Source organism: Ambystoma mexicanum, chromosome 8 (assembly GCF_040938575.1).
Source record: "Ambystoma mexicanum isolate Mex_15411 chromosome 8, UKY_AmexF1_1, whole genome shotgun sequence".
NCBI classification, from domain to species: domain Eukaryota; kingdom Metazoa; phylum Chordata; class Amphibia; order Caudata; family Ambystomatidae; genus Ambystoma; species Ambystoma mexicanum.
The window spans coordinates 580,378,923-580,405,684 of record NC_090929.1 but is presented as its reverse complement, the minus strand read 5'-3'; the positions used below and the strand labels follow the sequence as shown (position 1 = coordinate 580,405,684).

At 45.2% G+C, this 26,762-nt stretch overlaps 1 protein-coding gene across 6 annotated transcripts in view; it reads right to left on the bottom strand.

Annotated features, from left to right (window-relative positions):
• Window positions 1-26,762, bottom strand: part of KCNAB2 (potassium voltage-gated channel subfamily A regulatory beta subunit 2) — a 1,347,681-nt gene that overhangs the window by 649,925 nt on the left and 670,994 nt on the right. The window lies entirely within an intron of this gene.

The following is a 26,762-nucleotide window of genomic DNA, read 5'->3' as shown; positions in this document are numbered from 1 at the left end:
CACTGTTATGTTGGAGGAGTTGCAGTTGTGTTTCAAGGACGCCAATGACCTTCAGAGTTGGGGAGGCGAGGCCAATCATGTGCTATCAACCATGACTCATAAATCAAAGCCGCAGAGAAAAGAAAGGAATGCACACAGCGAAAGACATGCAAGGTCGATTTGTCTCAATGAAAGTTTAAAGTCGCAACAGTGTATCTCACAATTGAAGGTTGCACACGTGCTGATGAGACGCGAAAGAAAGCAAACCAGTAGTGAACTTTAAAGTTACTGATAACTGTGAAGTCGGTGATACAGAGTAGCAGAGTGGTCTGGCAAAAAGAAGTATCCCACTCGAAAGTCTCAGCAAACTGTTTGTGCAATGGTCATGATTAACCCCAACAACAAACCTTTTTTGTGATTGTGGTATGGAACTACCAAGACCAAGTGATACTGGGGCAAAATAGCATAATGGAGAGCTGAAGTGAAAGTCGAAGTGGTCCTGTGGAGGTCTATGGTAAAAGCCTTGCACATTCAAAAGTCTTTGACATCAGTGAAAGGTCCTAGCGTGACTGAGGGAGACCTGGAATATGAAATAAGTTAGGGGAAGTGCTGTGATTGCGAGGTCCGAGCCTGGCTGAGGGAGATCTACGTTGAATCAGGTACATTTTGTTAATGCCTTGAAAGGTCTGAGCCCGACAGAGGGAGACCTATGTGAACTGTTGATGCTTTGAGAGGTCCGAGCATGGCAGAGGGAGGCCTACGGGAACTTTTGTTGAACTGTGAAAGAACTTTTGAAAGCTGGAATAAGTAACTAACGTGGAAGGCCAAGCAGGCCTCGGCCCACGTTTTGAACTGCCTTTTTTTGACAACTTGAGTCAGAGTGTCATATTCTGCGTGCAGTCCAACGCGGTGAGGAGAGCGGACTCGGCCAACCTGATCCGTTATGTTATAACACTGACTTTCCTTTGCACACAGAGTCCCCTTTACAAACTTTTTGTTTAAGAGATAGGGCAGGCATTAGGTTTTGTTAGTATAGGCCATTTTGATTTGACAAAGACTGACTAGGACTTTGTTTTCTTTATTATTTGATGGTAGAGACTACTCCTATCATAGCTGTAGGGCAAAGTAGGACCCTAAGAATTTAATAAAGGTTTTGAAGCTTGTAGCTCTTGTGTCAGTGTCACACTTGTGATACCATGCCTCCCTTACAACCACCACAATGTGCATTCGTCGATTGAACAATTACTCTTCATCCTTATATCAGGTGAATCATCAACAGTTGTTGTTTGATTGTTCAGTTACAATATTTTATTGTCATGCAAAAATTGTCCAGGCTCCAAGAGACGATATCTAGTCTCACTTGATATGATAGTTCAATACAACTAAAGTTACAGGGTATCTCGATCCTGTCTCAACCCATATGGTTTTTAACACATCACAGATAGCATCAATTCATTTAGAAAAAGTTATTTCTCAAACTCTGTTCCCTACATCTATATGAATGTCCCTATACAGAAAATCTCGCTAGATCTTATGTTTGAACTCTCCCTAGATGGGCGCTGGTGTGTCGCCTATCAGGTAGACGGATAGCAGAGATCACTGGCCCTAAACTCTCTCACTACTTCCCTAAATAACTAAAAGATAGGAGCACACTTGTTTTGAAGTCAACATTACTACTTTATTCTTGTTGCTTCCAATCAGTGTGGCTTATCATGTTTAAAAACGTATGTGCAGTAAGGGGGGTACAAACAAATTCAACCCTTTGCTGCTCATATGGTAAAACGATGACGCTCACTCTTTATTCTGTGAGTCGCTTGAGTCAGGTCATCACCCTGTCTCTTAGTATGTCAACCTGTTTCAGCAGGCTTTCAAAATTCTTTTACCGCTTTCTTCAGGACCAAACAATGTGACTTAGTGTGACACAATATAGGTTAAAAAGACAATTGCAATATTGCCTGTTCTTTGTTTCATTTGATATGGTATTTGCAAAACATTTGGTGCAAACGAATGGCACATGTTGCATTGTATTATGGAGCTTCCCTAATAAAGACATTTTACCAAAAAAAAAAAAAACACTTAATGTCCTGTTTCTCTTCCTCCCCTTGCTCTCAGAGTTTACCAGTGGTCTAGGATCCTTTTTCAACACACCTCTCTGTGTCCCAAGTCATGGCAGAGGGACTCCCCAAAGTCCCGTGACTCTTCAGTAGTTGCATTGGGTCTCACTCCAATAAAGTAACCGTTCACTTTTCTGTTGTCGGCTTCCCCAGCCATGACAAACAGAGTTCACATATATTTCACTCTGCTTCACTTTTCCTCGCCTTTCCCAGACTTCGCATGGGGCATAAGTGTTTCTTTGACCTTGCTTCACAAATGGCGTGTGCCCATCAAGTACTCTAAGCTTCTCGTAATCTTGGTAGCTTCTCCGGCCTTGATATACAATGTTCGTACCTTTTCCGCCTGTTCCCCCTGGGTTGGGGCTCTATCCCATATTCCCAGGCTTTTTTACAGTTGTTGACTTCGACCCTTTTGACAGCCGGAGTTCGTAACGCTCACCATTGACCCAGCGTTGGAAGGGTTTGCTTCCCTCTGGGTTCTCGGCTCTTCGACAAACACTCTTGCTTCGCAGCGCTCAGTGATCCGGGTTCCGCACTCTCTCCCGGACTTGGCTCGGTTGCCGGGTGCTAAACCCACAACTGCTTACCAGTGGTCGTGCCACCAGGGAAGATGGTTCTCTTCCTTTCTTTGCTTCTGTCCTGACCGGAATCGCTTGATCGGTCTGGTGGCCCCCTTTACAGCCGTCAGCTCCGGGTCTCGCTGTCTGCATGCAACCGCTGGTTCTGCATCGCTCCGCCCCTCCAGGACGGTGTCTCCAGAGATGCTCGCCTCTGCCTAGCAAGCACTTTTCTCCCTCCATAGAGTCTCTCTCCATTTCGCAGCCTACTGTGAGGGGTCAGAAATTACAGCCGGACTCAAGGTTGTCATGTTTTTACCAAAGATATTTATTAAAAGAAAGAGGGTTCGAAAAATGCCTCTCTGGCCCTATGCTAAAGAGGAGTTTCCCTGCCAATAAACCAAAACTATGCATCTGTCTGTGTCAGGATGTCAATGACTAAAAATCCGTCCTTGTGTCCAAAATGTCCTATCCTGACCCTCACACTATAAAAAAACGACAATGTGTATGGAAAATATCTGCAACTAGCCAAAAGTGTTCACAACTGAAATAAATATAATTCCAACAAAAATGTTCTCCAAAGCCCTTGCCTCCAGTGGGTGGATTCCTTCCCCTGGATTCTTAATTACAAGAAGAATAGTTACTTTTGCAGTTACTTGGTGACTTGTTTAGACCCAAAAGATTCCTGTTTAGGTAACCAAGTCTTTAACAATTTTAATTGTATGATACTTTCTCCTCAGTCTGGATAGCCATGTCTTTAGCATCCAAATTTCCAGGGTTTCATAAGTAAACAACAATCTTTCCTTTCACAATTATTGGGGTTTGCAAATGACCTGGTTTACTACCCAGTAGGTTCCTTTATGCAACGCCAACTGCCTGGTGTACTCTCCTGCCAGGACTATTTCTGCAACGCCAATTGCCTGGCCAGTCTTCACTTATGAGTTTCAATTGCCTGGTATACTCCTCTCCCAGGACTTTGATTGCTATATACATATATATCAATCAATCGTGTGTGCTTTTTCACTTGCCTGTTGTCTTTGGTTTACCAGGACTCCTTATATGTGGTCTCTGTATCATCAATATTGTAGGTATGGCATTCGGTTTGAGATTTTGGCCCCGCATTTGCATTTCAGAAATTCACAGTTAATTGGGGTTTGCTTTTTAGCGTTGTGGTATTCAAACAAGCTGTTTGCCGTAGTCACAAGGCTACGATGTTCAAAATCCTCTTGGCGTGGTCCCTGGAACATCCTGGGGGCCTCACTGGCTTCAGGTGGATTCACCAGCTTTCTCCAGCATCTCTGGTCGGTTTGTGCTTCAGCTGCATACTGCTTCCACCTGCTTTCAAATCTGGAGGCTGTAGACGTTCTTCCGGCCTCCCTTGTGGGTCCGCGATTGCAAGTCTGCTTCCCTTCCAGATCAGGAATGGCGAACAGCCTCTCGATTCGCTGAGCACCCAGGATCTTCCTTATAGCTCCCAGCATCTCGACGGCACTTCAGTCTCTAACTCAGCGTCTCTTCCGTGGTGGCCTCTTCTGCTCTGTCACATTTGTACGTGACGTTTGCGAGATCTTGAACAGGCGCCAACGTCTTCTCCTGCACTGCTTCTCAGAATAGTGCACTCGCCAGGTTTAAATGTCCCGTATATTGGAAAAGCAACTATACTGCACATTAAAGTTCTGGGTACACAATTCAAACTCCTGCATCATCATCTCAGTACTTGGAGAATTTTGGGAGTTGAAGTTCATAGATGTTGTTATGGCATTTCAATAATTTTTACTGGTTTTACCTAAAGGAACTTTAGCGGAAAAAGGTGTTATGTTTGAGCAGTGTGACCTGGTGTTATGGTTGGGGGTTTGGCCAAAACATATGAAGAGGGAACATGTATCTGACTGAATACCATGAGGGTCTGAGGTATTAGCGGATCTTCCTCATGGGAAATGGGGAGATACCGCGTCTCGTCCAGTGAAGTCATGACATCTCCCCGGCAAGCTGTCTCCTCCCATGTGAGCCTCCCTCAAAGCAGTCCCCAGGGTCAGGATTAGGTAGCAGCTGCCGCCCCATGGTCGCATGAGCTGAAGTCACCGCCAAGGGAATCTGTGATGACTCCACTGGATTCATCACACTAGACTGCTCTTATGCACATCATTACAAACAAGACCGAGACCTCCTCCTTTGCTCATAGCCTTCAGATGTGCTTCAGCAATGCCTGAAGCCAATAGGGTTAAAGAAGGGTCTTTGTTGTTTATAGGCATAACTGACAATGCACAAATATTTTCCTTCCCCATATATGCAGAAAGGGTTGTTTGGATTGGGAGTTCCTTCATGGAATGTGCGTCCTTGTCCCCAAGAGGGGCATCACAGCCAGTGAGATCCCACTAGCCCAGGCCCCTAGGGATGGCCTTGCTGGGCGGGCTCATCTCCCTAGCCTCAAAGGGGGTGGCTTCCCTCTGGGGAGAAGGGGTGAATTGGCCAGATTCGTCACACTCCCCATCTTAGTATGCAATGGGGGCAATCCGCTATGGGACTGGGCAAGTCCGACCTCTACTTGATGTACTCCCAGAGGGTGGAAGGGGCGGGATACCGCAGGCTTGACAGCCCCACCAAGATGCAGCATTATATTCCCAAGGGTGTTGCAGATCCCTTCCTCAGAGTCAGTTACAAACATAGCATCAGAGGTTTGCAGTGAAACCCCAGTACACAACTCTTATGCAAACATGTACAAGAATGGTAATGCTCTAAGATTTGGAGCGGGTCTGGAGCAGACTGTTACAAGTTCCCCAAAGTAAAGCCTTACCAGGTAATTGCTGGTAAGACCCTGCCAGACCTGCAGTGTTCGTAAAGTGAAGCAAGAAGTCTGCGAAAGATGATGAAAACAGTTAAACGATTTCGCTGAAGGAGGAAATTGAACCGTAATCCGAGCAGATGGAGGTAGAGCCAGCGCGACACATTCTCGCATTACGCAGCCTCAGAAACATGAATGCTGGACCTTTCTCAGGAACGATTCCGAGATGGCGATGATGCTACGACCCGCATATAAAGATGCAGAATGAACAGGTGAAAGGAATTGCATCATTATACATTCCCGGAGCGACTCAATGAAACAGATATCAAAATCCGTTGCAAGAATCGCAAACTAGGAGTGAACCCAAAACTCTGAAACAAAACCAATGCAGCACTAGTTAATCCCAAAGGCCAAGACAGCTCCTACAACCCCTGTGGGACCATCAAAAATACGGTTTAACCCAGAGAGGGGTGGAGAGACTGGAAGAGCTGATGAGCTCCCCATTGGTTTCTGGACACACAGGGAAAACACTATCTGGAAAGAGGTAGTGCATACTTTAGCAGCTGTGCCACAGTTGCTCTGGAGAAAAGCCCACTAGGGAATCCACCCACAACAGGGTTCAGAATGAAGGAGCAGACCTACAGAAGGGTCCCATAGCCAAGCAGTGAAACCAGAAGGAAGCCTGGAAGTAAGGGACTTCCTTGAGACTTGCAAGAGGAAAGGCCTCTCACAGGAGGGTAACAATTATGGTTGCCTGAAAAGAAAAAGATCCTTATTGAGGGGAAATAGAAATATCCATTGTAGTCAATAGGTAAAGGGAATTCTCAGAAACCCAAGGTCTGGGAGAGACCCAAGGATAACGTGGAGGCACTGAACACCTGGGAGAGATCTATGACGAAAAGATACGAGGTGGTGCCGAAACCTGAACCTTGTGAGAGGTATTGTGAAAGCAGGAAGACTGAAGAAGGTTCTGACTGAGGGTAACCCTAAAGAGCCTTCCCCAGAGGCCTTTTCTGTTTTTTTGTGTTTGACTGATGTAACCTCTGTGCCAATTAGGGCTAGACTAACATGGGGTTACATTCCCTGGCAATACCAGTAAGGGAGAAGTAAAAAAGGCACACACAACAATATTTGTTTAAATGCTGTTGATTTAGAATGCGTTTGAACCTACTTCATCATTGTACTTACCCTCACCTGGGGAAAGGGGACATTTGGAATGTTAGCACTGAGTTAACGATGCAAAGGTCACCCTCCCAGGTTACCAAGACAGTGTACTGGGCAAAGGACAAAGAGAATAAAACTGTTTAGATCGTTGGAGAGAAGCAAAAAAGGTGAGGCAGTGAGAGGCAGCATGTGGCCTCCTCTGGGGTTGCTGCCATGAGCTGGTCCCCAGGAAAATGAGACTTTTGGCAGGTTGAGTGATGGAGTTTGGTGAGTGCAAACTCTCATGCTAGATGAGTGGGACGGCCCGGGTGAAAAGAATTGGAGGAGGAATATGGTCTAGCAGCCAAGCCTGTGCTACTGTGCCAGCAAGGCTGCACACAAGCTGAAGACTCTGGACGCTGTAGCATTGACAGTGTCCTATGCGACGATCCAGCTCCACAACACAGTATGCTCTACAACCCCGGGCCATAGTGGCGGTGGCCTGGGCCATGGAGAAATCAGCAGGAAAACAAGTGCCAGACAGAAGATGGCAGATCGCCTTCTTGGCCGCATATGGAATTGGCCCAGAAATACCATCATGGTGTCAGCAAGAGCCCTATCCTGGGACCATGAGGCCAGGAAGGACGTGTGCGGTGGGCCCGCTCACCTTATCGCTACATGCGTGCGATACCACCGGACGAGTAAGTGGGTCAGTTAATCCCACATAACTGGAAGTCCTGGAGGGATTTTGAGGAAGCCTGCCAAAAAGTGCTTTTTCCATAACCACAGCAACATGATATCACCGGGCAGTGACGCAGGTGAGCTGACCTGCGTTGGGACAAATGTGTTTATGGGTTGGATGCCCGCATAGTCAATGGTCCGCAAAAACAGAGCGCTCATGCCTCACCAGGCATAATAGTTATGGCGCACTGGGAGAAAATGGGCCCCAAAAGGTGCATAATGTAGCAAGGTGGCTACAGCAGCCATGAAGTGGTATAGTGTTTAGGCAGCTTGGAATTTATTTTGAACAATTGCTAAGAGCAATACCTAGGCGTTTAGCCCAGTAAATGTTACCTGGATGTGAAGCCTAGGTTTAAGGTCAGTTAATACCAAGGTGGCCATATGGCTAGGATCAGTAATGTCCAACTCCCTCTGTGTTTATTCACATGAGTGACAACGCACACAGTGTGGGGTTAAAAGATGTGGGAAGTCGACTGCTCTAGGTCTTTGCAGTTGCTAGCTCAAGGTAAGGTACGTAGAAAGTGTATCATCGACAGAGTGGGGTGTTGAGCTGGCAGCTCGCCTGAGGGAGTCCCGTTTGTGGCGTCCTTGAGCGGATAGGTTGGCAGGCAGAGCAAGGCTTCACTGGCTATTGTAGCATGTAATAGTGCATTTATAAAACTGAGTTGTGGCTGTATCAGGGCAAAACAACATCTGCGTATAGTGGGAACCACCCACCGTCATCAAATCCATTTCCTCGACAGGCCACCTTAACCAAACCGCGGCCTGTCGGGGAACACCACTGCACAGTTACTGCGCATACGATGACGGATGAGGAAGTGGTGGCAGAGGGAGGTAAAGAGGGAGATTGGGAGGGGGGGGGGAGAACAGGGGCTGCATGGATGTCACCAGCATCTGAAGAGATCGGGTGGGGCGCACAAGGGGAATTGTTTCCCTGCAGCACCAAAACTGGGCCCGGGGAGCCGGTCGTTGATGAAAACGGCCTGCGGTAGAAGTGTGTAGTGTGGTTATTGATAGAAACCCAGGAAAGTAGCCCCTCTCCTGTCCGATTTGTTTTATACTATTTATTTTAATGCAGGTTGCTAATGTCACCTTTTCTTTTTAGTTGGATTAGGGGGTGAGGGTGGGTATGGTGGTTCCCCCCTGGCCAGGTGGCAAAAGCCAACCAGTGGACTTGGGCTAAAATACACAGGGCTACACTAGATATGGACGTTTGAGAGCAGGATTTCTGAACTCAAGTGGGACGCTGGCCCCTCTGCCACTTGTCAATTATGACATGCAGTTTAGGAAGAGGACTGTACCCATAAACGGGTTTCAAATCGAACTTCAAAGTGAATCCTATATTTTTAAACAATATCAACTGGGGACTCGGTGTATAAAACAATTCTGTCTACAAAACGCGACTAGATACATGTACATTTTACAAATTGTGCAGCTTGAGCAGTGCTGGAATGCAATCCGGGGCAGCAATGCGTAGGACAGATGAATAGTATGTAGGCATTACAATGTATACGTTTTCCTCAAATATGAAAATGATCTGTACAGACAGGTACAGTAGGCGCAAGGTATGTTCTTGCAAACAAAAGGGGTGGGCATTGTCGTAGGAAAACATCTCACTTGTTAAATATCCCAAATATATGCTGCGATGAAAGGAAGTTCTACCCTGCAGTGTATGGATTATTAGAAGAGGATTAGTTCTTCCTCTCCTTCCACGGCCAGTGTCTGCTGCAGGTAAGGTCAGTGGCCTGGCAGGCCTGTGTCCAGCCATTTCACTGCCATGGTATAAAGAAATGTTCCATTAACATGTAGCTGCTGGACTTCTGGCCTGTTGAAGAACGTATTGGTTGGTGCCTAGTCTGTGGCTATTTTGTTAGGCGTATCGACCCACGTTCAAGTTATTATGCTGCAACATTTGGTGCTGTGGGCTTAGAAAATCCAAGATGGCCAAAAAGCCCACATTGGCACCAGAATCCAGGAAAAAACGCGCAGTTTTTGCGCACACCAAAATGGTCGCCTGACCTGCCACCCACCAGTGCGAGCGTGATGGGCCAGAATCACCATGAGTGAAACGTGGCGCCAAAGGAAAAACAGCAGTGCCTGTTAGCTCAAAAAGCGCTTTAAAATCACCTTTATTTCTCTGAATGCAAGCTCAAAATGCCTATTTCAAAAATTACAAGATATTCAAAAATCTTACTGAACACCAGCAGACGTCCGGTAGAATGAAGTCTTGTGTGCATACCAAATCTGAAAAGATGAAGAGCCTAAAATAATGTTCATGACAAAACTGAATGAGCTGTGGATGTCAGCAGCTTAAGTGAAATTGGACTTAAAGCCACTAAAATCGAAATGTTTAAAATAAATGAGTGACCTACTTTTGAGTGTCACATAGGTTGAAACTGTTTAAAGGTCATAGTTTTGAACTTAGAACCAGTGTTCTAGCTGCATGAGTCAAAATTGTAAGTTTGATTTGAATGAAGAAAAACTGGAACAAAAGTGACATTTGGCTGAAGCCTGGCTTAAAGAGAATGAATTTTGCCCGGCAACTACCCCCGACAGGAGTTGAAACTTGCCCAGCAACTGCATTCACAGGCCTGACCTGTCTTCTCCTGCCCCCACCAAAATGAGATTACACCTCTCTGATTGAATTAGGGGAGGGGTACCTGAGACTGCAGGAAACAGAACAATGAACTTTCCTTGACTCAGGCAAATGCTAAATCAGGGGGTCGTAAATGGCTTCCTCCCGGAAGGAAATGGGAGGGGCACTGCCTCTGTGAGCCAGCCGAGCTTGGAGACGGGGACAGACAGAAATTCCCCCATGTGCTTTTGAACCTAAACCACACCCCTCTGGGCCAGAGCATAATTTTAGAAAGATGGATAATTCATAGTACATAATTGTCAAAATTATATCAATAATATCATGATTCCTGTGACTTTTCTGTGCACATTTTAAGAGGTGTTAGGACTCTGTGGTATGTTCTGGGGGTAGTAGCGGAAAATAGGGTATTACTCCAAATGTATGTATGTTATAAATCTGACACTTAATCATCTGATACCCATATTCCCTGCGCACATTTGTGTAAATTTTGGAAAAGTTTAGAGGTTGTGTTCTGGATGAAAAGGGCAGAATTCTGTCAGAAGTGAACACAACATCTTACAAAGACAGGGATCGGATGATTTGGCGCTACAGAAAATATGTTAACTGGACATATAATATTAGAAAAATTGTACATAGATAAATATGCATTTAAGTCAAAAATAGATTTGTGTGCAAAGTGACAAGGGGAGTGTTCTTTCTGTATGCCATCAAAAGGATGCCGGATGACTCACAATTCAGTTCCCCAATCAGGCGACAGAGAATCCTATAGCCTATCAGGATCCTGAGAGGGTTGGGCATAGAAAGTCAGCCTTCCCACCCACTTTCAAAAGACATAAAAAGACCCACTGAAACCCAGGTAGGGACTGCTCTTTCCACTCTCTTGCGAAGCACTTTGACGGACGACTTCAAATCCAGACAATATTCAGAGACCAGAACTTAGAAACCCAGACTCCAGATTCCAGAACTGTTTAGCAGAAAGGCCTAGTCCACAAGCTGAATCCTTTCCAGAGGCCTCAGAATCCAGAAACCTAACCAAACTATTCAACAGCCGGGCGAGCTGTGTGATTCTGGCTAGAACCCTGTGCCAAGAACCTTTGCCAAAACCAGAGACCATACCAGACCGCTGTGCAGTGCCAAGAACCTTTGACAAAACCAGAGACCAGACCAGACCGCTGTGTAGTGCCAGAACCTTTGCAAGAACCAGAGATCCAGACCAGCAGAGCAGAGAGAACCACAACTAAACCTGTTGACCAGATCTGTGACGAGGCCCATTCCTTCCAAAATGATGAGCGAGTATCCAGCCAGAATGTGTAAAACCAACCTCTTAGTTTAAAAAAATCTAATTCAAACCATTTCAACCTATTTAGAACTGCATAGAAATTGTGTGTCCATTCTGTGATTTCAAACTTGTGAAAGTGTCATTTGCCATTTGAATCTTACTTTATTTCTGAGAATCTACCTCCACTAAATTGTCCGTATCTTTTGAACCGCACATCCTAGGAGCGAGTGTTAACTTCCATTTAAGGCTAAAAATCTAAGCTTTCCAGCTCAAAAAGACTTTCTACTCCTTATAGTTTTTCCGTAATTGCGCTCGACGCACTCGGAAAAAGTGCAGCGAATTGCAATTTGAATCAAATTTCTCCACCTGTCAAAATCGCTCTCTTTTGCTGGCAACTGCTGAAATCCGTTTTCAACCTGATAATCCCTCATGAATCACTGATAGTGTTGACCTGAACCAATCTCAAGTAGCTATCACCTACCCTGAATCTCCTATAGGGAATTAAAATCATTTTTAGCATATTTTCACTTCTTTGCAAATCATATTCAAAGTATTTTTGCCTGTGTTTTAAAATCATCCCTGTTGCTCTAAGCTTGCTAGGGGGGAACTGAATTGGTATTGCATTTGATTGTATTCCTGAAAATTGTGTGCTCTAATTCCATCTCCTTATATTGCATGGGGGGGGGGGTGAATTGTCAAAAGAAAAAGTGATCATATTATGTCTTGTAGAAACCATCTCAGTTATTTCTGTGCTGCATTTATTTCCATCATTGCATTTCCTTGAACCCATAAAAGTACTCTCAGCTACTTTATCCTCTCTATACCAACTCCTAAGTAATTAAAAAAGTGTGCTAGTGTAATATTATCCATTGTTGATCACGGTCATATTCATAAGTGTGCTATCAAATATTTATTTATAAAAGTGTGATATATATCTTGTTTAATTTTTCAATAAATCTTTTAAGTTGCAAAACAAACCTACTTATTGGCTCAGTGAGGTCAGGGGGATTCAAAGAGAGGGGCGTTATACAAGGGTTTATCATCCAGATCTATGAACTTGTCATAAAAATATATAAAAAGGGCTTCCCTTGGGCATCCCAGACTAGGCACTGACTTAGTTGGAGTACTGAATTGAAGTCACTTAATAATTTCCACAATCTTGAGATTACAGATATAAAGGATAGAATCTTAATAGAATTTTGAGTTGGGCATCCCACAGACAATCGTGGATCATGTTATTCATTTTACTTTATTGCATTTCTGTCATTATGAATGTTTTAACACATCAATCATAAATTACGAATCCCCTGCTTAAGAAATTATAGTGAACTAGCTGTTCCCAGAGTTACATACACCATCCTAGCATATCTTAAAGGTCAATATCGGTTGGTAACTCATAGGGTCACTTCTGTCCCCCTTCTTAAATATTGGAATTACCACTGATCACGGTCAGGAAGGGGCGTAGGTTCCTGGGACGTATTCATGGTCATTGAAGAGGCTAACCGTATCAGATGGAATGAGAGGTATGTCTGGTTTAGGAATAGCGCCTAAGTTCCATCGATCACACGGGCCTCTATGATGTGTCTTTGTAGATGCGCAATTGTCAACCTTGCTCCTTTGCAGAGCCCCAGTGATGGCATAAGATTGCATAATAGCATAATTACAGTACCAACTTTCAGTTTTAGTTTGTGTGGAGGCATTCGTCCTACAGCGTTTCGCTTTAGAGACTGAAATGTTGGGCCCGTAATTAACTGCTCACTGACACTGCAACCGCTGTGCCCTGTGTGAAGAGAAGTGAGGGTGGAAAGTAGTAACTTGCAATTATTCCGAATGCTTGCGATAGTAGAAGGTCACCGCGTATAATCATGCTCATTCTGTTGAAATTATAGCCGTTGTTGAAGTGGGTGCACTTTGCCATTTGGACAGCAGAGGGCAACCCAACACCGATAAATTGCACCAGCTGATTACAGAAACAAGTGTAAGCATTTTTATATATATATATATATATATATATATATATATATATATATATATATATATATATATATAGCAATGAATATGAGAATCTAAAATCCCAACTTAACTGACTATTAAAGTCAACCAACATTTCTAAACAAGTCTTGGCAAAGCCAATAGTTTTGGCTTTTGTGTAGGCATGGATTAGGCAGTTTTCAGGCACTTCCATAAAGGTACTACCTAGCCATAAAATGGCAACTGTTGCTAAATGGTGTGAGTACCGCAGCATGTGGTGCGAGTGCTTAGCCAATGCCTACTTATACCTATACACAAGCCAAAATTGATTGCTGGCTTTGTCATTGCTTATTTGGAACAGGCGTTCTGTGCAAGGAACAGACCTGAGGACACCAATATTACTTCTAATTCATGTGGCTCAGGCACACTTGGTTAAGACATATTACATAATTTACAGCTGCAATTAAGCCATTAACTCTCCGGAGACCACTTAGAAAGGTGTGACGGGGTGGTCCGCCACAAATAACTACTCCAACTCTGATAGCAAGTCCAAGGGTCTTCATTGAAGACTTATAGTTAGATTAACTGTGCATTCTTAAAAGAGGTCTTTTTGGACGACCAGGATCTCTTGGGAGGTTGGGTGCTAGGGCCGGCCTCGTTTGTCTCATCTTCCTTCGTCTTTCCCACTTCTCTAGCTCAGGCGTTCCAAACAGGGATGTTAGTTCTTGCCAACAGTAACACACAGCTGTTTTTTTCTGCCTTACTTTAGTGGTGGTTCCCCTAAGAGATAGGCTACTAACCCCATGGGGATTTTCTAGGCTTTCCCTAACCTAGCCCGCTTAGTCGTTTCGGATGGTACCTTCTTCCGCCCGTTGTCACTCTCACTTCTGTGACACCTGCTCGTACCTGACCCTTCTCTATACTGGTCTCTAAAGATGTTCTCCTTCGACATCCTACTGTCTCTTCGATCTCTCATTCTGCCTTTCCACCCCCATCCTTTGATCTGACATCCCCTCTCACCTCTCTAAGACTTCTTACTATCGCTACCTCCTACTACCGCCTTGGTTTCTTTCCTCCCACTCCACCTTCCTTGGGTAAGGAAGGCTGGTAAGCCCCCCCCCCTTTCTTCATGCAGTCAAACTACATTCCAACCTGCACGTAAAACTCACCCATGCGAATTGTGCTTCCCCATCAACACCATGGTGATTTAGTGAAAGTTTTGTTAAGGCCATTGTAAATGCCTTTATATACTATTTTTAAATCCCTGGTGGGTTAGTGGTGATATGGAGGGCCTACCTAGCGGACTCTTTAACCAGTTCCGTGGTGGTTTAGCGGATTTGTTTTACCCGTGGAAGCTCCAACTGATAGGGTCAGCTGGAGCCGCGCTCTCCTCTTCCTGATGGCGTCCTGTGTTGTTGCGCTTGCTGCTCCCCGCAGGGAGACCCCACCCAAAGCGGTGCTTATCACGTCCCGCTTTGCTGCCCTCTTTCTAGCTCCAATTCCACAGCTGTCTTCTCAGGCAGGGAGGCTCTAACACTGCCACCCTGCCTAGTGTTGCTGGTCTTCTGCTGTTGTTTCTCTGCCCCAATGTTCTGTGGGGCACTGCCAGCTCCGGATTTTGGAGTGGCCTGCCAGAGCCCGCCACCAATACTCCAGGCAAGAAGGGGCTGGGAGCGGGTCCCCTCTTGCTCCTCTTACAGGAGTGCCCCTGCCAGATGGCAGATCCTGAGACACCACAAGTCAGGATACTTGGCAGCAAACCAGCATACCCGAGGAGAGCTGGCCAGTGGCGAGCAGCAGTCCCTGGAAAGCTTGGACGAGAGAGGGTCTACTTGAACGTGCAATGGTGAAAAGCGGCATTGAGCGAAACCCTGGTGAGAGGTAAGATCGGATACGCATGGAAGAGAAGAAAAGGATTGCATTTAATAGAGAGATTTATTAGGAGAGAAGCGTATCAGCTTTGCAAGGAGAACAAGGGGTACCATCTGGGAAGTAAGAGTGAACCTGAGTATTTAAAGAGAGGACACTATTGTTTGGGAAGCGAGTGAGAAAAGATGCCAGCTTGGTGAAGGAAAAAAGTGGTACCATTGGGGAAAGTAGAGGGGAATGTACGTTTTGGAAGAGCTAGAGAGGTAATGGGTTAGCTTGGGAGCAGATTACAAATGGTACCAGATTGGAGGGCAAATCGAGATGTACCATCTGGGAAAACAGTGAGTGGAACTGAAAGATGATCCGACTTTTATTGAGAAAACTGCGGAGATTACTTGGAAGCCGAGCGAGGAGACTGTAGGAGTAGCGTCTGGGAAGAAGAAAAGTGAAGGGAACAGAGAAGGAGCCGGAGGTTTAGGGAGAGCACAGGAGAGACTGCTTGTGAAGAGGAAGAAGGAACCCATTTGTGATGAGAGAGATAGAAGGGTGCTACACATCAAAGGGGGGGATACTCCCATCTAAATGCAGGCACAATGTTTTATTATTAGCAGTGCAATAGAAGTAATTTTTTTTAGGCTTAGTGCCATCTTTATTCATGAATGTCAGTTATGGAATTGTTCTAATATTACCGAAACACATTTTTATTTGTCAATAAAAATGAGTATTAATCGCCATTATGTCACCTAAAGCGGCCTCGCCTAACCTGGCACCAGAAAGCTGGGCTTATAACAATATGCTTTGCCTGATATGGATGACCTTGGTATCTGTTCCCTAAGGGGTTAGGGTCTTTCAAACTACAACACCCAGGGCCAGTTTGGTTCGTCAGTGTGGAATAGTGCCAGGCGCTGGCAAGGTTCCAGAGAGGCTTGGTATCCTGGGACATCTCATCTGATGGATTCTCTCTAACAGAATCGTGTGGGTATTGTTGTGTGAAATTTGGGTTGCAAAAATGTTGGATCGGTTTTAGAGTAGTAAGGTCACATGTGGATTTCCTGCAAAGGAGTTCAGGTCTTTGCATATTGTCCCTTTTCACACCCTTCAAGGAGCACTGAAGGAATTAATAAAACCACAATTCGCTGTACTGGGCTTCTGATCAGCGTGGGAGACATGTCTGTATGTTAAAGTTTATTAATCAAATATGAGATACGACTCAATGCACAGACTACTTAACCAGATAACCTCTAAATAACCACCTGCAGCCTATGCATCCAGTCAATGGATAACATATGCCCGAGAGGAGAAACCATTATTTAGCATCTCTCTGCAATGCCTGAAGCGTTCAGTTTATTGAATCGATTCATGTCTGTGTTCCGCTGAGGGGATGTTGTGGGCAACGGTGTCAAATCGCCAGCATTACTGCATGAGTATGAATGATGTTTTATGATAGTCTGAAGATTATGGGATAGTGACATATTTATTATTCATGCTTTATTAATGTATCCACAGTACTCGGGTACTCCGTTCTCCACTTGATGTGGATCACAACCAGCAGTTCAGCACTTTATAGTTGTGTTCCAAGAGCACCCTTATACACCTTAGCGCATCAACATAGTTAAGGCTTGTTTGCTATTCATAACCCTTGCCATTCCCGGTTCTGCAAAGGCTGTGTATGCTGCTGAGCGAGACGAGAAGGCAGTACCTGCTTGTATGTCTGTAACATCTTCTTGTACTTGATCCGAGGGAAAAGGTATTGACTTGGCATCTCATAAAGCTTGAAGCCGGATAACTTGAACTCCACACTGTGTGGCAGCTGGCAAGCCATTAATTTTGCATGTGTCTTTTCATTGTGGTGCAATGAAAACATGAATAATGCACTAAGGTTTTTATATTACATTTTTGATTGACAAGATTTTTGGAGGAAGAAGAAAGAGCTGGTTACAAGATCAGAGGGATCTCATTTGGACTGAGAGGGTATTAGATGTGGTGTTTGTTTGGTCACATGGCGAGTATAAATTGCGATCACTAATCAGTTGCATGTGAACTGATGCACAGCAATTGAGGTCTTACTAAAACATATGGACAAGAAACCAAATGAACGAGGAACATTTCAAATTGATGTTACGTATTGTAGCACTAACCTTGTAATTATCAATTTTATCGCCTGCACAGTTGATTAGCTAATAGTGTCCTTGCAATTGTTTTCGTAGTGCAAAAATACAGATAGAAATGCTAAGCATAAGTAATGTGCAATATTTACAGATAGTTTAGGGTTGGAAAGTGGTTGAAATAAAGATGCTGAAAAAACGGCATATGTTTTAAAAGGAAGTTGATGACAACGCATTGCGTCACTACAAATTTGAAAATGCAGGGAAAAGTAGATATGCCTCGCTTCTACTGAATAAACTTACCAGTAGTTTCTGTTTCTGTGGGCATCTCCACATTCCCATCCTGGGCTATATTTTTGTAAATTAAATTGGTTAACTTGCTATGAACAAGGACTATAACTCCCACAAAGCTTTATATGGTTAAATGAAAGACTAGGATGTGGCATGGTGTCCAGGTGGCACGCATTCATCTACTGACGAGGAGGCTCCGGGTGATTGGGTTGTTAGAGGCGAAACAAACATTCAGCGTGCATAGATTGTGGAACCTCTAGATAAAACAATAAATGGTACAATGCATTTTGCATAGCAGATCTATACCCAGCAGATTTGCATGTGAGCAAGGGTTCAACAGAAAGGCATGATGTTCAGTGATGGGACAAATAGAAACAGACAATTCATTTGATACCAGGTGTTGAACAGTGGTGCCCGATATCCCAACAGCATTGACAATTTCCTTTGAAACATTCACATTTAGAAATTCTGCAGCTTGCCCTACCAGCAAAAGGTCACAAAGTGAACAAGGCAAAATTGCAGCTCTGACTACCCGCTGTCCATTACCCACGATACAACATTTCTCATGGCACTAAGTGCCTTGCCCCCTCTCGTGTGTCCTGCATCTTACAATGTTCCATGCCTGCCACTAAAAGACAGTTATGCTCCTTTTAGGAATTAGCAATGTATGCCACCCCTGGATCCTTGATTATGCCTCTATGATAGCACCTATGCAAAAGATACTACATGACTCCAGCCTGACAAACCCACATGGTTTCCTGACGCCTCCATAGCCTTTTCCAAGATCAAGACAACACTTTCCATTTTCCCCACCCTCGCCCTTTCTGACTACTCTAAATCATTCACTCTGTTTGTTTATGAGAAAGAGGGGTATCCCTTAGGCATAACGCACACAGAAGCACAGGGACCTACAACACCCTGTAGCACATTTTAGCTCGCAGTTAGACCCTCTAGCCTCTGCCTTTCCCAAATGTTGTAGTCTTAAATGGAGTGGTAGCTGCTGCTGCCCTTCTTACAAAAGCTGACATCGCCCTAGCACACCACATAAACGTAGCAGTACCACACTCGGTATTAGCACTCCTCCTAAGGGGTAAAACACGGCACCTATCTGCTGCACGTCTCACCAAATATGAAAAACTGCTCCTCTCTGCCACCAACATCACTCTACTCAGATGCGCCCCACTGAACCCGGCTTCCCTCGTACCCATACCTGATGAGTGTCACCTGCACGACTGCCTTGCAGTGGTTGATGTTGTAATATCACCAAGAACAGACCTCAAGGATATCCCCCCCTCCCCAATTCAGACCTCTTTGTTGACAGGTCTGGTCTAAGAGATTCAACAGGTAGTCTACAGGCAGGTTTTGCCGTCTGCACCTCCTTTGAAGTGTTAGAAGCTTTTCAGCTCGCATCAATACGATCAGCACAAGTTGCTGGACTCATTGCCCTCACACAGGCTTGCGCAATCGCCACACATCGCACAGACACTATATACACGGGACCATCTGGAAAAGGAGAGGTTAGGTACTCCAATTCCCAATGCACCCTATGTTGAAGCCCTCCTTAATGCGATCTGAGTACCTACCGAGTTGGCCACTGTGAAGTGTAAGGCCCACACTCGACTTTCTGACATCACCTCTCAGGGTAACGCACTGGCTGATGGCTGATGCAAAAAATGCGTCCCTCCATGGTCCTCAGGCTCCGGATTATGTGCAGCTGTTTCTCCTCCCATTTGAGGAACACCTAGCATCTCTTTCCGTCCTGGCGACTTCCACGATGGGGACCCCCCCCAGGCCGAGAAACAGGGCTGGGAAAGTAACAAATGCATTTGTTGCTCTGATCGCCTATGGCATGATAACACAGGGCAGGTTAGTGGACCCGCTAGCGTTATTACTGTATGTAGCACACGTTGCTCACTCTGTCACATTCAATTAGGAGAACAATTACCTCAGAAATCCAGAGCTATTGGGTTGTTCCCAAGTCACCCCCCCATTGCTCAGAATTACTGTTCTGACTGTCCAACATGTCTCATGTTTAACCCTGTAAAGCCTGTGAAAACCACTCCAGGGGCACATGACGTCCCTTATGGCCCCATTGCCAATCTCCAAATCGACTTCATCACCATGACCAAGTGTGCCTCCTTTGACTATATCCTGGTAGTGATTAACACATTTTCTGGATGGACTGAGGCCCACCCCTGTAAATGTGCTGCTTCCATTAAAGTGGCCAAGAAACTGCTCAAGAGCTCATCCCACGTTTTGGCCTTCCAGTCTCCATGAACTCTGATAGGGGAACCCATTTCACAGGACAAATTGTACAGGACATGTACAATACCTTAGAGATCCTCCAGAACTTTTATTGCGATTTTCACCCACAACTGGCAGTGGAACGCTGAAACTTCTACGTAAAGCTCTGCCTTACCAAGGTCTGCCAGGAAACAGGCCTAAAGTGGCCTGATTCCCTCCCTCTTGTACTCCTGGACAAATGAAATACTGTAAATACAGTACACCCTCCATCCCCCATGAGATACCCATGGGGGGGGCATGAGAATGCCAGTTACTCTACCACCTTCCCCTGAACTCTGATTTACAAATGAATAATGATCTTGCTGTTTCCTATTGCAAAAGACTAATGCTCGTTGTCAGTTCTCACTTCCAGCTAATCTAAGAAGCTCTGCCTCGACCACCTGAAACACTGTGCCACAGCGTCCTGCCAGGAAACTGGCTAGTCCTGAAAGTACATCAGCGAAAATCATCCCTGCATCCTTGCTGGAAGGGTCCTTTCAAAATGCTGCCGACAACCCACACTGCAGTAAGCTCTAGAGGCCATGACTCCTGGGTCCACGGCAGCCATTGTATGAAAACAGCAGCTCTAATCGACGACGAACATCAAGAGGTCCAGGACAAAGACCACCCGCAGTCTGCCAGCACCAAAGACACAGGAAAACTGCAATCTACAGGGGTACATGATAAAGACACCCCTCTTCAGCTGCCCACCGATTTGCCAGCAGCTACAACCTTGGTGACTCTGCATCCAGCACTCCTCGATGACGCAGTTCTGCTACCGGTCCCGAGGTACAACTTGCGGAGCACAGCAACAATCTCACCCGAGATCAGGAGGTGAACCACACCTACCAAAAGCATGCCACTGCTACGCATGTCTCCAACGTGTGGCCAACGATCTCAAACAATTTGGTCACCAAAGCAGCTACAATAACGCAGCACACCTGGAGTGTAGGTGCATAAGTCCTCCAGCCCAAGGGGCTTTGGGGATGAGCTGAATGTGCCCAGCGCCTCTGCCGATTTCTTCCAGCTCTACGCATCTGTCAACATTATGCCTGCGTGGATCATCTTTTCTCCTGTCTACGGGTGGTGTAACGACTGACACTCTTTGGAACATTTGGACATAAGGCTCCATCTCCATAGGTTTGGGCTGCTAAAGCTAGGAACAACGCTGCTATTGCATTTTTGAATCTGAATTGTTTACATGTTTCTATGGTGCTACAGGATTACAACGACTGGTGTAAGTACAGGCCACCATGTTTCTATGGTGCTACAGGATTACAACGACTGGTGTAAGTACAGGCTGTCTTTCATGTTACGAGCAAATGACCTACGGCGTCCATCTTAATTCTAATTGCAAATGTTATTAAACCTTGCATTCACTTTGTATATAACATCGGACATCCATTTGTATTTTTGCATGTACTCTGTTTTGCTTGAATTACACTGGTAGAGCCAATAGGCTCTGCCTCCCGCTACCTCTGCCATCCTACACTCAGATATCAACACTGTCCTCAACTTCTCTTGGGCCTACACTGACCTAATTAATGCCTCTGAATGCTATGTATGCTCCCACAATCCTATGTATGCCAGTTGGGGGATCCTCTTCATCCCTTCCCATTCAATCTTGCTGAATAGGGTTATGACCTCCTGATCAACGACTCTTCTTGTCCCAATTTGACCCATTCTTTCCCCCGGGGATTCTTCTACCCCAGCAACGCCAATACTTTACCTCCTAGGATACGACCGCATTTGTTCCACACGCTTTGATGTTACACTGCGACAGGCACCCTGCCTTCAAGGGGTATCACACCAGCCACCTATATCCTTAACAAAAGTGCTGCCACCACCAAATATTGTCATCTGGAAAAATGAATATCCTTCATTTGAATGATAGACGTAACTTGATGGCCGTGGGCCAACCGTTTAATGCACCGAATTGGAGAAATATGAACTGCTATGCTTGACCGACGAGCGGCAAATTTAAATGTAGTAAGAATCGCCATTTTGTTTGTTAACCATTGCTCATTGCTTTTTGTCTAAAAACTGCTTTGCAGCTTGCAGTTCTTGCAGATTCTGCTTACTCTGCTCAACTGTTAACATTGTCGTCTGAATATGAAAGGACAAGGTCGCGGGACTGAAGAGTTTGCTGAAACTCCTCATGAGTAGCCCAGAGAGGAATGCCCACGCTCCCTCTCTGTAGCCTTGGGAGGAAGCTGCAGGGCATTTAATCACTTCACAGCTGCCAGCCAGTCTCGTACGATGGTAGAATATGTTAGAATAATACAGTTAAAGGCTTGAATTATGCTTCTCTTACGGCCCCCCCTCGCAAAACCCTTTAGAACGTGTCGGCTCCCAGGACACGAATAGTACCTCATAGATATCAAAGCTTGGAATGTGGCTCTTCCCCCTTGTACAGATTGCTTCCAAGAACAGAACCACTGTGTTCTAAAAGATGCCTCCGCACTTTCTAAATTGCACATTGTTACTAGAAAAGACATCGAAAGCATTATAATCATCATACTCGTCGGATATGTCCATCGTCATCCTGAGTTCAAAGGAACTTAATACAGAGGGGTGTTGAACATGACTTTGCTGATTGTATGATATGCATTTTGTATATATGTAACTGATGTACGTAATTCGCTCTCTTGCGTCCCTCGAGGTCTAGGAAACTCACGTCGCGGGGCGTGAGATCAGAATTGGCCAATTGATACTATCTTTTGCTTGCAATAAACCCTAGCATTGGGAATTGGAAACCTCGTGTCTGGCGCATCTTTTCGTGTATGGTCATTGACTTGTTTCCATAGCACGAGGGACCCCTAGGGGCCCCTTTCAATATAATCACAAAGCTGTCAGTAGGATAGGACAATTTCATAGTAATGGCACACCTAGCAATGCAATACCACTCAACACTCACAGAGGGCTACATTTTTTTTTGTGGGGCTAGCACCTGCCAATGGCTACCAGCTAACTGGACGGGTCAGTGCACCATTGGGTTCATTCGCCGAGTGACCCATCAGGTCTCCCTTTTTCCAGAAGCTCACTACAAACTCAGACAGTCCAAACACAATGCCTGGATGTGGTTCAAAGGCCTCATAGGGTTCCTGATCCTGAGCATTGGCACTACAACCAACAGGATCATTCTTCATTTCCTATCACTCCTCATAGAAAAGGTAGCCAACAACACTGCAAAAGGAATATAGATTCTTAAAAGCAAACAAGTTGCACTCAGAATTATGGTCCTCAAGAACAGAATGGTGCTCGTGTATTTACTAACTGCCCAAGGGGCTACCTGTAAAATTATAGGACAAGAATGCTGCACCTGGGTACCCGATAACTCCTCCCAGGTTGAGGATGTCATAAAACACCTCCAAGGGGTTGATACCACCTTACATAGTATAAACAAAGGTTATACTGGCCCACTTTTGGTTGACTGTGCTCTTCCATTCTGCATGGTATGTTGATCATTGTTGTTATAATTGCTGCCTTTGCAATGATAGTTTCTCTTATTCGCTGCCAGTCATGTGCTAAACAGGTGTCTCAATTGCCCACCGAAGGCCAGGCTGATGCCACTCGAAATAGAGACACCTCTACTTAAGCAAGACGTCTCCAATGAACAGGAAATTAGATATATTAGAACAAATGACTGACGCCAAATTGTATGAATTTCTGAATTTGGACATTGGAGGCCGACAATCTAGGTCTCTGAAGCAGCATCCTGTCTGTGACAATCCCTGTGCCTATCCACCATATCCCTACGTCACCCGTGTACCTAGGCATCTTTTAATGATGCTATGCACCGATCCTGCTCCCTGTGGTCTATGCCCTGTCTCAGGGACAACCAAACGGGGGGTTGATGTGGCAGGATTGTTATGCTATGTTATGCTATGGTATGGTATGCTACATTAGGCTCCCTCTCCTAGATTTAGGCCTCAGGTCTTCCATTTTGCCTTTACCTCTGTTTCCCTCCGCAGCCCTCTGCTCCTCTGACATGCCCAAACCCCTTCTGGGGCAGATTAGACCAAGACCCTGTAACAAGGCAAAGGGCACGTCAGACCTTCTCTTCCGCTTGCTCTCTACAAGTATGGCATTAGCACCATATATGGTAGATAACAGTAGGGTTTATGCAAATTCCGCTTATGCATAATACAACATGATGTACCCAGCCGATGTCCCCGCAAGGCTTTGTCACAAGGTCAAACGTCAGATGTTGACAGCTATTGTCAAATGTCTACATTTTCATGCCATGTACCTCCCACCACTGTGCAAATGCTAGAATATAATAGTGATTGCATAGGATATGCTACATAACCTGCGCTCTAAGGGCTGTCCCTTGAGAGCTCCGAGTGCTGACTGCCTGCCACTTGCCCTGCTGTATTTTTCTGCTTATCAGCTGATCATTCTGTATGCTGTGTATTTTCTAATACAATAAGCTTGTTTTACCCATCAGTCTGCGTCTAATCGCCTTATTTGCTGCACGCCGAAGCAGAGGCCAAAGTGACCCTTGGGGAGGTCTGCTTTAACTACCACACACTTTCCTCAAACCAGAGATGGAAGTGTAATATAAATCATTGGTACGCTGTACCACTAGTTCGCTTGCTTTGTACAGAGTGTACCTTTAGCTCAAAGGCTCAAGAAACGCTTCCTTGGCGGTTTTTCTTTCTCCCGAGCCAGATATAGAATTGGCTCAGGCCAGAAATTCATGCTCTGCCAATTTCCCAAGTCACAGCTAGGCAGACACACACCCTCTCTGGCTCTGCAGGTCGTTAAGGTGCTCAGGTTGCAAACATTTCTTTTATATGCACGATAGCACATTTCCAACTCTAATAGCTCGCAAAGCAAACGTTACCTTGCAAATCTGTGATATTTAAAGTGAGCAACACAAAGCGCGCATTTAAAGATGTGTTTATATCCATGATGGCTACTATCTTTACATGCAAACAAAGTTGCTTTAAGTCACTAATCAAATGTTTTCAAGATCATGTATAACAACGAGCTGGAAGTTTGGGACAAAAACTGCGTATCTATCTTTTCTTACATGGCATAAATCACTGAAGGTACAGTGGGGTTAACTAGATTGTTCAGGCTGGCCTTATCTTGCATTCTGGGACTTAAAGTTTACCATTCAGGATGTGAAAAGTAAATCCACACCGATATTCTTTTAGTTTTACAGGTTTCTATAAAGATTTACATTCTGTCATGTGCCTTTACTCTAAGATATTATTACTGTAGACCTTGAAATCCAACAATTTGCATCAAAGTATGTGAACCTGGTCCCCCTAGAGCCCACCCGCCCCCACTTAACACCCTCACCACACTCGCTTCCCACACCATCTGTCCGACCATCCCACGCCCTCCTTTTTCGATGCTGCCAGGTTGTCCCTTTTTTCCACTTCCGCCCCTTCCTCAAACCATGCGAAGACCAACTTGGATTATACTGTTGATGCATTTATTCTCCACTTGTCACTTCTCTCCATGTGAATTGCCATCCATCTGGCCTACAGAGACTGTAACCTGTGCTTTGAAGCCATTTGGCGAGTTAGCGCTTGTAAATAAAACACCAAATAAACAAAAATGTACACTAAACAGCGAGGCTCAACAACCATTCTCATAACTGCATGTATTGCCATTATGCCGATGAAAAACATTCATGACCATCAAATCCATGCACAAATGCACGCGTTTCCCCATGTCATAACGATATTTTCTTAGGTATTTTCCCCTGCAACAATGCTATGTCACAAGAGAAACATGGACGCAATTACAAAAAACAAGCATCATTGGTGTTTGCGCTGCACCAGTGTAATTCAAGCAAAACAGAGTACATGCAAAAATACAAATGGATGTCCGATGTTATATACAAAGTGAATGCAAGGTTTAATAACATTTGCAATTAGAATTAAGATGGACGCCGTATGTCATTTGCTCGTAACATGAAAGACAGCCTGTACTTACACCAGTCGTTGTAATCCTGTAGCACCAGTACAGATCTGCAAACGAGTAATTTCGTTTTGTCCGATTTAGACAAACACTGCCATCAAGCGGTGAACTGTACTAATTACATCGCTTTTTCCACAAAGCAACAAGTGACATATATATGAAGGTTATGAACTGCCGTTTACACCCCGCCTCTCTCGATCCATAAATTCAAAATGTTACCGCTATAGCCATCCTAAATATTCACCCAGCCCAATGCCAGTCAATGGAAGGAATACTGGACAAGCACTTTAATGTCATAGGAAACATTTTGAAAGGTGAGTGCTAGAAAAACATAAATGTTTCGTCTGGTTCGCACAGAGTTCAACATTTACAGGCCGATTCATGGAATTAATGTGCGCAGAAAAAACGGCGCACGCGTGCGAAAACGTGCGATTCGCAGTGAAATAGCGAAAATCGCAGTGCAAGTGCGATTATCGCACAGAAAACATCGCACATCAATTCATGGAAGTCCGTGCACGCGCAAAATGTGGGATGTGCGTTGAAAAAGTGCGCGGTGCACACTGGCGCACGCTGGCGCACAGGTCATCGAACGCCGTGCGATAAGGCCACAGCGAATTCGCACATAGCGCGGCGCACATAACAAAAGTAGGCGTAACACGGGGCGTCACACGCAGAATGGGGAACAACTCGTGAAAATGTGGGCGTCACGGGGGAAGTACAGGAGGCAAGTGTGTAGAACGCCCACACGCTCGCCTACAACACGTATTCATGGAATCGAATAGGGAAAAACAGCGCACGGCCAAAGACGCGCACAGGCCCATACATGTCCGCCACACGAAAGCAGGCGGTAGCGTCCCTGCGCAGGAAAAAAAATGTGCGCCAAAGTACTACACGCGCGAGAAGGCCCACACGCGATCGGGCCTGGGGGAGCGTGTGCGTGTATTTCAGAGGTGCGCGAGAAGTTTCACACGCGATCGGGCCTGGGGGAGCGTGTGCGTGTATTCCAGAGGTGCGCAAGAAGTTTCTCACATGCGATTGGCCTGGGTGCGTGTATTTCAGGGGCTCGTGGCTGGTTTTACAAGCAATCAGGCCTGGGGGAGCGGGGTACGTGT